The sequence below is a fragment of the Rhinolophus ferrumequinum genome, chromosome 6 (assembly GCF_004115265.2).
Source record: "Rhinolophus ferrumequinum isolate MPI-CBG mRhiFer1 chromosome 6, mRhiFer1_v1.p, whole genome shotgun sequence".
Lineage (NCBI taxonomy): Eukaryota > Metazoa > Chordata > Mammalia > Chiroptera > Rhinolophidae > Rhinolophus > Rhinolophus ferrumequinum.
The window spans coordinates 84,215,446-84,226,916 of NC_046289.1; positions in this window are offsets into that span (position 1 = coordinate 84,215,446).

An 11,471-nucleotide genomic window follows, 5' to 3' on the forward strand; every position below is an offset into this window, starting at 1 on the left:
ATTCAAAGTTTTTCATCTCCAACTTCCATCTCTCTTCATTTGAGAAGCAAATTGTCTCTTTTGCTCCTATCAGAAGGGTAATTCCTCTTAATTTTATTTTTCTAATTAATTTTTCCCTTTTCCTTTAGCTGACCATTTCCCCCTTTATTCTGTTTTTATTCACTGTTATCCCAGCATTTCCCCTTCTCATCTGCTGCCTAACTTAGCTTGTACTATAAATGTATTTATAGGATTTTGTCCTGGTGAGAACATGGGCTTCAGAGAAGGTGGTGAAGGCAGGGTAACCAACCCTGCCCCTCAGAGAGGACAGGACTCGCCTTTCTGAATCTGAAATCTTTTATCTGCAAATAGGAATAATAATATATAACCTCTCTGTTTACTGTAAGGATTAAAAGAGATAATGCATGAGAAGACCTTCACCGTTATCTGGTTTGAGTGAGAGTATTCCCAATTATTAGTTCCTGCCAGTGCTTTCTTTCTTTTTCTCCATTAAACTCTCACATCCAGGTTAAGGTTGAGGTCAAGTACAGGGTTAGTATTAGGGTTAGTGTGGGAGTTTACTGTTTGGTTTAGGTTTGTGATAGAGTTAGGGTTACATGTTAGGTTAGGTATTGAGTTAGGGTGAGGGATAGGGATACGTTTACGATTAGAGTTAAGGTGATGGTTAAAAAGTTAAGGTTACGTTTAGAATTAGAGTTCGTGGAAATTCACAGAATTGAATAAAATTGCAGATGTTTGCTCTACATATAACTTTAAAAACTACATTTAAACAGACCATAATAAGGTGTTTAAAACAGATTTACTGTGGTTTCTTCAAAAGGGCCCTTTTCTGAAATATTTACTTTGAGACCTAGAGTTTAAAGATAAGACCCTGTTTGTAATAAGAACTTCTTAATAAAGTGAAATGTACTTGAGCATAGTAATCTATTCACACTGTAGCCAGAAGCCAGAGTAATTTTTCTACCTGGCAAGTCTGATCGAAACATCCCCTTCTCCTCCAACCTACTCCTTAACCTGATTTACAGGTTCCTTCGGACCTGGGCCCTTCTTCCCTCTCAAGGGTGTCTCTCTCCCACTCTCTCCTCCCCAGTACTTGACAGAGGGCCTATGTGTTGAATGATAAGTAGACGAATCAATCAACATAGAACAAGGTGGTTACATATTCCGTACCTTGAATTGGACTCTAGAAATCCACAGATGGCCTTGTTGCTGCTGCAGAAAAGTTCATTTATTAATTTACAACATACATTTGTGTTTGGCTGCTATCAAAGAAAGGTCATAATTGGGAAATTGAATCACAGTGTTTGGATTTTTTTTTAAGGTAATTCTTCCTCCCATGGGAATTTTCTATTTTGTGAGTTATGTGTCTGGTGTATTTTTGGGAAGACAAACTTCTTTCCTGTAGTTTACAGTAAATGGTTAGCTTTGAATGGAAATCAGTTATATTAACATACGTGCCTGTGTGTTAAATGTGTAAGAACAGCAAGCGTGGAGAGATACGAGTGCCTACGTTTCCCCAGCTGTTTTCATGAAAACCTTCCAAACCCTTCAAACCAGTGGAAAAGAAATGTGCTGAAAAATAAAATTCTTTAGCCTCAAAATAAATCATGCTTTTATGCTGGAATTGCTCACATGGAGATGATTTTCAGACGAGGTAGACCGGCAATAAATGTAAGTAAGTTTTAAGAATTAAAAAATATTTTAATTTAAAGAATTTAATTTAAGAATTTAATTTAAGAATTAAAAAATATTTTAATTTAAAGAATTTAATTTAAGAATTAAAAAATATTTAAGTAAGTTGTGTAGTTTGTTAGAAGAAACTGGATGTTATGAGGAACGAAAAAAAGATAGAGCAAGGGAGAGGAATCAGAATCTGGGGGTTGAAGGAAAGTAGAATGTACTTGCACAGGGGTAGAACCCACTGTAGTGTTGCCAGATTTAGAAAACAAAACAACAGGATGCCCAGTACAATGTGAATTTCAGATAAACAATGAATAATTTTTTTAGTATATACGTGTGTTCCGTGCAGTACTTGGTACATACTTACACTAAGTGCTATGCATTGCTTATCTGAAATCCAATTGAACTGGTGCCACCTCTAATGGCTCTGAGAGTGAGATCTGAGCAAAGATAGGAAGGGGATGTATGACAGTAATCTAGGGGGAGAGTATTCCAGGCTGAGAGGTGAAGCGTGGCAAGTGCCTTCCAGACAGCAAGGAGGCCGGTATGGCTGGGGCTGAAGAGTAAAGAGATTCCCAGAGAAGGACGGGGGTAGATCATGTAGGGCCCTGTAGGCCTTTGGAGGGATTTTGTTTTCCTCTTGTGCAAACTAAGAATTCACTGTAGGGTTGTGAGCAAAGAAGTGACGTGAACTGACTTCCGATTTTAAGGGATCACTCTGGCTGCTGTATTGAAAATAGAGAACAGACGGACAAGAGCAGAGGCAGGGGGACCCCAGGAGGATCTTGTGGTAATCCAGGGGGTTAGTGTGATGGTGGCTTAAATTGGGGTGGTAGCAGTGAAGCCAAGAGAAATGGTTCAATTTTGAATGTATTTTTAAGAGACACAGATTTTTCTGACAAATCGAATGTAGGGTGTGAAAGACAGGAGTTAAATATAGAAATTAAAAGTGGTTTTGTTTGTTTGTTTTTGTTTGTTTTTTTTCATCTGAGGGCCTGGAAACAAGGGAGGTGCCACCCACTGAGATGAGAAAGATGTGACTGGAGCATGTCATAGAAAAGGTCAGGAGTTTAGTTTCAGAAGTGCTGAGTTTGATACGACTCAAGACATCTAAGCAGTGACTTTGAGTGTCCACTTGATATAGGAGTCTGGTGCTGGCAGGAGATGGAAATTTTGTGCTCTCTATAATCTCCATTTAGATCAGCATTCCCCAAGAGAAATGGCTTGCCACAATCCTCTTAAGGAAAGTTTTGCTCCATCCTTTTAGTTCTAGTTAGAAAATATCTTCCTACGAACCTGTTGTTTTGTTTTATTTCCTATTACCCTTCCAACACTCTTGAAAGATAGAGATGAAGAGTGACATTTAAAACATTTCTTCACTTTTTACCCTCTGAAATTCAGGAAAGTGGGAAGAGTCGTTTTCTCTACGCAAGGCCCCCTGCTAGAGAGATTTATCTCAAATTTGTCTTTGAGGATCCCATTTTAGGTAATCTTGTTTCTTTTAAATTTGACTTTTGGCTCTTTCACAATCAGGACGTAAATAGGATTTAAAGGCACGTAAGTGTCTAGGCCAAAGCTTGCTGGATTCTGAGTTTATATGGAATATGCAGCCATTCTTAAGAGTGGATTATGGTCGGGACATTTGGGAAACAAAAATTTTGAAACTAATATATCTAAGATTCTTACATGTCAGAGACCTAAAATCTAGGGCAAGATTGGAAAAGGTAAGATCTAAAAGAAGACATCATATTTTAATTTATTCACAAGGGAGATTCTGATTTTATTTTACAGTATTTTGCAGTGTCAAATAATTTTAAGTTACATGAAACTTTGTTAAATAACTCTAAAAGCATTGGATTAGGAATGAAGTAATTTGGTTTTAATCCTGATTCATTAACTACTTAGCCATGAAGTCTTTGGGTAAATCTTTTAGCTTTTTTTTTTTTTTTTTTTTTGAGGATTGTATTGGGGAAGGGGAACAGGGCTTTATTGGGGAACAATGTGTACTTCCGGGACTTTTCCAAGTCAAGTTGTTGTCCTTTTCAGTCTTAGTTGTGGAGGGCATAGCTCAGCTTCAGATCCAGTTACTGTTGTTAGTTGTTAGTTGCAGGGGGCGCAGCCCACCATCCCTTGTAGGAGTGGAACCTGCAACCTTGTAGTTGAGAGCCCGCGCTCCAACCAACTGAGCCATCTGGCCACCAGGGAGCTGAGCAACAGCTCAGTGACTTCATTCTAGTTGTGGAGGGCGCAGCTCGCTGGCCCATGTGGGAATCAAACCAGCAGTCCCGTTACCCAGAGCTCATGCTCTAACCAACTGAGCCAGCTGTCCACCCAAATCTTTTAACTTTTGATATGTCCCAATTCTGACATCTAAAAAATGAGGAATTGATGTAGCTGTTTACCCCTTTGTAGAGTAAGAATGAGATATAATTCAGATTAATGTATGAGAAATCACTTTGAACACATAAAGTACTCTACAAATTCAAGGGATTATTTCCCTATTGTCAGCAGTATTGTTGAATCCATGAAGAATTTCTTCGAGTCATTAACATAAAACATACAATTTGGCTTATGAGCAAAATATAAAACAGAGTCAGGGACATACTTTTATTTCTTGAAAGAAGAATGTTCTTTCAGTAATGGTGTTTCATTGCTGAAATGAACAATAATTTAAATGTTGAGTAAGTCTTGATTTCTATTATATTTCCCATTTGAAGTTTCAGATTTGTAATTATTTTGCTGACAGCAAGAAATTATCAGGGAAACTTTATGGGGGAATAGGCACCTCCCAATGTTGATCTTGTCTCCGTACAGCAGAGAGCTAGTGTAGTCAGATGGAAACATTAAAAACAAATCAGTCGATCAATTTATTTAACACATATTTTAATTGCCCATCTATGTCATTGTCTGTATATCCCTGAGCTTTGCACAATACTTGTTCTCTATCCAGTTTGTTCTCATTTGTGTTTTGTGAAAGTAGAGAACATTTGGCATGTGGGTGCTCAATATTTTTAATTGAGCTAAAGTAGTCTAAGCCAATCATGGAAATGTAATTCCCTTGCCAGTGATTGGTTTAAGAAGGTACATGTGATGCAGTTCTAGCCAATGAGATGTAAGAGGATGTCTCCTAAAAAATGAGACAGCTGAAAGAAAATACTGCTTTTTATGCTGTCCTACATTGTTTTATCTGGATGTGACACTTGGAAGTGTGGCAGTGATTTTGCCACCATAAAGGCCTAAAGTGACAGCAAAAAGATGGGCTGAACCTGGATCTTCAGCAATAATATTACTGAACTAATTAATTAACCAAACTTGGACTTCTCCTAATATGTAATAGTAAACCTTCTCATGTTTAAGCCAGTTGAGTAGGATTTTTCTGGGATTTTTATACAATTTGATACACAAACTCTAATAATGTTTAGCTCTTCAGGTTATTTTTATACATATGTTCTCTTGATCATGTTAGTTATGCTTCTTGGGCATTTCCAAATCCCCCTAGTTTTCTTGAAAAGAAGCAACTGGGGCTATTGTCAATGCTGAGGATAAAGGCGTACACTGATTAAGCATTCTGAGTGCAGAGATTCTGTTTTATGTATATATCAGTGTACACGTAGCCCCATCATAGTGCTTAATGTTCAATAAATGTCAAATGGATAAATTCGTTTTCCATAATTTTTTTTTTATCGTAATGGTATATGGGGCTCATAGCCTCAGTCAACAGACTAAGGTTAACAGAATGCCCTTTCAATTCCCTTTTTCCAATACTTTATAAAGGTCAAAGGCCATGACTTTTCAAGCATCAGCCATGTTTTTCCCTCCAGATTTGTTTATTGGCATGAGAATTCATCTGTGCTTATCCTTCTGTTGAGACAGAAAAATGAAATAGGATTCCAAGAGCAAAGGGAAAAAAGGCAGTGAATAGCACCTATTTAATAGGCTGCCACATGAAAGTGAAGTTCTCTTACAACCGTGAATTTCAGAGCACACTTCCCATGCTTTTAAGTCCTAAATGTTTAAATCAACTGAGATGATACAACTGAGATGAGGAAAGAAACAGAATCGTCACAGTAAATAAATGAACATATATTTTAGGGTAGGTTATACTTTTCTGTCTACCACTTGCTATATCTGGTTAAATATATATCTATAATAAATAAATAACTTGTTAATTTGCATCTCTGTTTTCAAATTACATTTCAGTAACTCTCTGGGGTAGCTTCTTTGCCAAGATTGGAACCTATATGCTTGGAAACTACCCACTCCCGAGGCTACCACACACAGTTCAGTGTATCATCCAAGATACAGAGTGGAAACAACTTAGGTGTCCCTCATTTGGGGAATAAACACATAAAATCTAGTTCATCCATACATTTGAAATATTAAATAGCAGTTAAAATGTATAAAGTAGAGCTACATAAATCAATATGGTTAAAACTCAAAAACAAATGTTCGGTGAAAAGGAGCAAGTTTCAAGTGTGATACAATTAATGTAACATGTTAAACACAAAACAATATTTAAAAATGCATGAGAATGATGCATACCAACTTCAGGATTGTGGTTCCCTTTTTGGGGGGGAGAGGGAGAGGAGAAGAGAGGGGACCGGTGGGGAAAATTGATTTTCACTGTATCTATACTTGGCTTGTTTCTTTAAAAATAAAAATTTGGAGTAAATATGGCAAATGTTAACATTTGTTAAAGCTGGATGGTGAGACACGGTTGTCTCATATACATTGTCTGTACTTTTCTGTGTTTTTGAAATAGTTATACTTTTTTTTTTAAAGGTGGGGTTGGGGTGACTAGATGGCTCAGTTGGTTAGAGCGCGAGCTCTCAACAACAAGTTTGCCGGTTCAATTCCCACATGGGATGGTGGGCTGTGCCCCCTGCAACTAAGATTGAAACAGCGACTGGACTTGGAGCTGAGCTGCGCCCTTCACAACTAGACTGAAGGACAACTACTTGACTTGGAGCTGATGGGTCCTGGAAAAACACACTGTTCCCCAACATTCCCCAGTTAAAAAATAAATAAATAACAGGGGGGCTAATTTCACAATCCTAGAATGGCAAAAATCTATTATTACTTACCCCTTTCTATTTGATAGTCTTTACTTATATCAATATTCAAATTCCATTTTAAGATAGCTTGGAAAAAAATTCTATTTCCTAGTGATTTATAGTAGTGTACGTAAAGGTCATCCTAACAAGGCCATTTAAAGACAAGAAATTAGTACTTATAATGAATTAAATTTCTCAGGCAAATTATAAGAAATAAGTAACATTTGAAGCATTTTGTCCTATAAGGATGAGTTGTGTTTGAAACTATCCCAACTTTTTACACAGAGAAAGCAGTTTGCCAGCTACTTAAACTATGTTTTGCAAAAAGCAGAAATGTGAACATTTTGTAATTCAAGGATTTTCTCACAGTTTTATCCATTTGTCTTGACTGAAGTTTCCTAGAGGAAGTGTGTGGGGAAGTGATCTCACATGTCTAAATTTCTTGGAACCATTTAAAAAAGAAACCTTTGAAAGTGACTTTATATTTAAAATATAAAATATATCAACTCTCAATATAACAGGAAAAACAGTCATCATCATTTACCATCTGGGTCCAATGAATCTTAAAATTTTAAAATATGCATATATATTAAGTAATTTATGGATAATTTACAGAAGTATAAAGGGATAGTTTAATTAGAAACTTTAATAAGAATTTAAGCATAGTAAACAATTTTTTTATTTCACATTTTTCAGACTTTGAAGTTACATATCCTTGAAATGGGCAGTGTCAGTTGAATGTAACTAACTGCTCATCACTTGTTAGGAAAGAACCTGGAACATATTCATCTTATAAACAGTGACACCCGATTTCAAATACATTTCTATTAGGTTCTAGCTTATCATTATTTCTGGTTCTTCTTGTACTTGCATCACCAAAATGTAATATTTTAAAAATACTTTGGTGACATAATTTTGTTAAAATGGGTGGCAATTATTGGAAAACATTTTAATTTTTTGATTTATAAGCACCAATTAGAATGACCAGTCCAATATATTTTTTTATCATTTCTACATCATTTATTTCCTTTCATTCACCTTTGTATACATAGCTGTTTTCAGATTTTTTCAACTTAGGAACTATATCAAGTCAATTTTGGTGGCTAAACAATCATAAATAGTGAATGAATACAGCCACACCTTCCATTTAGCATAATTAGATGATCAAGCTGCTTGTCATAAAATACTGTATGATGAACCCCTTCCTATTGAGTAAGTGGATGAGAATACTGAAATATATGGTTCACTTATCCGTTCTTAAGTTTGAGAAAGCGCAGTTAGGTATGCATCTGAAGACTCACATTTTGGTTACATGGCCTATTTCATCAACATCATTAAGATCTAGAGTATTGTCTTCTGTCTCTTTGCATTCACTTTTAATAATTGTAAAAATTGATTCCTTTCATACTTGTAAAAATTCTTGTGGCAATTTTCTTCTACTTTCCATTACAGTTAAAATGAGTTTCTACACGCTCAATTGTGTTCACTGAAAGCCTAAAACAAAAGACTCTTATCAGTGGTGTCTTTCCAGACTTTTATACCTTCTTGAAAGATGATGCAATACTTTGGGCAATGCTGTATGAAAACTAAAGGACTATGTAATAGAGATCATTTTTTTTACTATTACTTTCTTCTTCTGGGTGATTCTGTCATTGTTCCATTTCCTTATTTTAGTCTTTTAAAGCATAGCTGGGAATAATTGATTAGGGATGGATAAATAATTCCTGGGATGATGAAATAGCAAAATATTTCAGAAGATGTAGGAAAAATTAAATCACTGAGATCCCATAATGTATCTTAAGAGTTATAAAAGGGTCTAATGGACCTATGTGGCAATTGAAAGATAAGAGTTTTATTCTATTTTTAAAAAGTAAATTTTCTGTTTACTTCTTAGAGAATGTTAGGAAAGACTAAAAGTCACGAAATAGCAATTCTTACAGCCTAGAACTGCTCAGAAAAGAAACCCAAAATGAAAATCTTGTCTATTTGACCCAGATGGTATCTCTAGGGTTAAAGGATCATAAGATGTTTTCAGTTAGAGTCATGGAAAAAATAAAAGTATTTCTTATAGAACTAAAAACTTCATAAAGGCCAACTGTTCATCAGTCTAGATCACAGGGTCAGAGTTCCCAATCCATGTGTTTTTGGGAGTGCCCCTCATTCCACAAAGGGCTCAGTGAGTGTTCTTGGAGATCTGAACACTTAAGCCACAGATCATTGGTCCAGGGGTGGACAGTGGACCTAAGTTGAGAATACAAATCTCCACTTTTCCAGATTTTGAACCATAAGAAACAAATACCATGTTTCCCTGAAAATAAGACCTAGTCGGACCATCAGTTCTAATGCGTCTTTTGGAGCAAAAATTAATATAAGACCCGGTATTATTATATTATTATTAAATTATAAAGACCTGGTCTTATAGTATATTAAAATAAGACCAGGACTTATATTAATTTTTGCTCCAAAAGACGCATTAGAGCTGATGGTCTGGCTAGGTCTCATTTTTGGGGAAACACAGTACGGAAGACTGGAGCCAGAGCTAGGTCAGAGCTGGCAGCACAATGGAGCCTGAAGCCTAGAGAAGGACTAAGTTGCAAAGAAGCAAGAACAGAAGACATGGTCAGAGAAGCCAAGCTACAAATGGTAGATGTGTAGAATCCAGACAACATCGTTCGGGGATGGGGAAAGGGGGACAAAACCTGACTGAACTGCCCGCCATTTGAAATATTCACATTCTTTGTAACAGCACCCCTTTACTTAAATTAGAATTGGGTTTCTGTTTCTTGAAAACGACAAATCCCTAAAACAGAAACTAGTGCCAGGAATGGGACAGAGAGTAACAGGCTCTGAGTGAAAACGTAAAACTAGCTGTGGAGTCAAGGCCCAGGGATAGAATAAAGGCAGGGGTGAGAGACAGGATCCCTTAGTCCGTGGAAAACGGGTAGTATGGAGGTAAGGGATGGCAAAATAGCTAAACAACCGTCTAAAATCTCTTGGGACCCAAACCACACGTCACTGAAGGCAAAGCTTCAGATTTAAAACTTGTCCAATATTGAAACCTAGGAATGTGTTGAACATAATTCAGTGTGACAAAGAGAGTTTTCTATACCAGGTTGTCTGGCTAAAAGCAGCTAGGGAAAAACAGGAAATTACAGATTTGTTTCATAAAGGGAAATCTTTTCTGTTGAGATTTTTAAAGGTTGGGTCCAGAGAGTATTCGTGAATTTGGCAAATCTCGGGGCTCAGGAGCCTAGCAAGGGAACGAAGGGAAAGAAGGTATCTAGCAATAGCCCAAATCGTTTGGGAAGCCCAACCTTTTTCCATAAACACATTGATGCCCATCACTCCCGCCGCCACTCCCCCCAGCCCCCCTCCCCCAACTCCCAAGCTCTAGTCACACTCATCCCTAGATTGGAATGTAACCTGTGGAAAGGAGGGATTTTTAGGGGCAGACCAGGAAAGAAGTGCTTCCTGTCCTGCTAACCTCTTTCCAGTCCCTTTCCCTTCTCTATTTTCTGTTGGACAGGCCATTAAGAACAATGGGTTTACAATGGGCTTACATTTGAGAGAGCTGAGTAACAAGAATCCTAAAGGAATGGTGATTAGGCAGCCTGGTGATTAAGGGAGCAAGCTTATCCCCACAGAAATTCCTGGCATGCCTTTCAGTCAATGATGTACTCCAGAAAGAGTGATTGAAAGCCCACTAAAGTTCTGGAGTAATAATCACCAGAAGAAACTTATTCTTGAACAAGTACTTGTACAAACTCATACCAACATGGTGTCGAGTCCCAGCCTCTTTGGGAGGCTCTGACTCAAGTAGGAAAGGATGCTGGCACCAGACAATATTCATTGGAGAGAGGATGCTGATATCCTTTGGAAGAGCAGGCTTGAAAGATAATGGAAAAAGGAAATCCTTCTAAGGCCAGATCCTAGGACTAGAAATGACTTAGAACTTGTCTACTGCCAAGTGAGGCAAAAAACAGATCATGGCATTTATTTAGGGACAGACACGTGACCTGTGTATAATCCTATTTCCTAGGTTTCTTGCCTACCTCACTGTCATCCTCTTTTTCTAAGTGATCATTTTAATTGATGTTTTTCCTATTGTATTGCTGGCGTGATGGTAGTCAAGTGTGTCAATAAATCCAGACGGGGTCATTCTGGCAGGGTGGTGATTACAAGGACCAGACAGTGGCAGGTATTTGTCGCTCTACCTAAAATACTGGAGCGTGTTAGGCAAGACTATCTTGAAGGATGTTTCTTCTAAAGAAACAGTGCTGTCAGTGGAATCGACGTAGTCCACATCCACTTCTTGCGAATGATTCCAAGGCCATTTTTCACCAGGTGAATCCATTTGCAAGGCTTCCGCAAATGGTTGTGCAAGGTGTGTGTACACGCATAGCCCGATGAAGATGTTCCTGCCTCATCACCCTGGCCACAGCTGACTGAGACCCCTGATCACACTGAGTGGCATTCAGTCTCTGATGTACTTGAAATAAGACATACAAAGAAAGGTAAGCAGCAGTGTTCAACGGACTTGTGAAGTTGGTTCTACAGAGTGGGGTTCAGTTTGTACCATGGCAGCTCCAAGGCAGGAACAAGCCAAGGCTATGGAGACAGGGCTAACATGTCGCCCTCTGTGGGGAAGCAGAAATGAAGAGGCCTTCAGAGAAACCAGTTCAGAAAGAGAATAAAGCCGATACATAGATGATTACGTGAAAAAGAATGAGGAAGGAG